This window comes from Carlito syrichta, unplaced genomic scaffold, assembly GCF_000164805.1.
Source record: "Carlito syrichta isolate Samal-C Ts95f unplaced genomic scaffold, Tarsius_syrichta-2.0.1 Scaffold290399, whole genome shotgun sequence".
NCBI classification, from domain to species: Eukaryota; Metazoa; Chordata; class Mammalia; order Primates; family Tarsiidae; genus Carlito; species Carlito syrichta.
The window spans coordinates 788,491-789,746 of record NW_007234495.1 but is presented as its reverse complement, the minus strand read 5'-3'; positions in this window follow the sequence as shown (position 1 = coordinate 789,746).

The window sequence follows — 1,256 nt, the reverse complement described above, 5'->3', positions numbered from 1 at the left end:
CTCGGCGGCGGCTGTTTCCATTTTGTCTCGACCCGGGAGCGGCTCTCTCCAAGCAAGCTGGAGATCTGTGTTTTTGTGAGAGCGCTTTCTTGCCCGGCCGCTGTCTTTCCTTCGTTCTCGCTTTTCTTTTCTCTCCCTTTCTCTCCCCTCCGCTCTTGCTTTCCTTCTCCCCTCTTTCCCTTTTTCTTTCTTTTCTTTTTCCTTTTTTAATTCCCTCCTCTTTTCCCGCCCGCCCTTCGTCCTCTCCCTTCCTCTCCTCCCTCCTTCCTTCTCTTTCTTCCTTCTTTCCTGCCCTCTTTCTTTGCTTCCCTCCTTCCTTCCAGCTCCTCTCCGTTCCCTCCCCTCCTTTCCTCTCTCTTTCTCTCCCCTTCTTTCCCCCTTCCTTCGTTCCTTCCTCTTGTTTCTTCGCGCTTTCCTCCTCTTTCCCCTTCCCTCCCGTCTCTCCTGTTTTCTCCCCCGAGTCTTCTCTGATTTCGCCTGTCTGGTTCTCCCTCCCTCTCTTTCAGTTTCTCTCAGTCTGCCGGTGGAATAGAACTCCCAACTTCAGTTCTGACATCTCCTGAAAGGCTTCCCCACCCCCGTCACCACGGCCCCTTCCAGCCCCTCTCCCGCTCCAGACACGCTGAACTGTGTGGCCTGGAGGCATTGCCCTTGGAGGTTGACCTGAGGGAACTTTCCTGGGCACACCCCGTGCCCTTTCCCGAGGCTCCTGGTCCCAAGTGAGAAACGGCCTCCCCCCCAGGCCGCCTAGCTGGGCTTGGGGGAGCCGGAGACCTGGTGCCCCAGGCCCTACCGGACTCAGAGTGCGGAAGGGGAAGGAGGAAGATGGCTAATTACATCATCTCCAGCTTCCCGGGGCTAGGGACATGTGTCCCCAACACCATTCCCAGCCCCGCTGAGCGATGGGACGGGGGATTGGTAGCGAGAGTGAATTGGGTAACTGGGCTGGAAGCGAAAGTGGCGTGTGCGGGGCGCGTGTGTGTTTGTGTGTGGGGCTATGGGCGCGCCTGTGTTGGGCAGGTCCGCTGTCACTGGCCGCTCGGCGCCCCCGCGCCCCAGCCTCCTGGTACCGGCGGGCGCGCTCCGCCAGCAGCCCCGGCCTTTCTGGAATGAGTGTCAGGGTTTCTGCGGAACAGCGAAACTTGGTCAGGACAGGTCTTTAAAAAGCATCCCACTTCCCCGTTTCACAGCGACCACCCGCGACAGTTCCGAGTCCCGCCCTCGGACCCTTCTTCTCCACATGCTTTGGGGGGGGG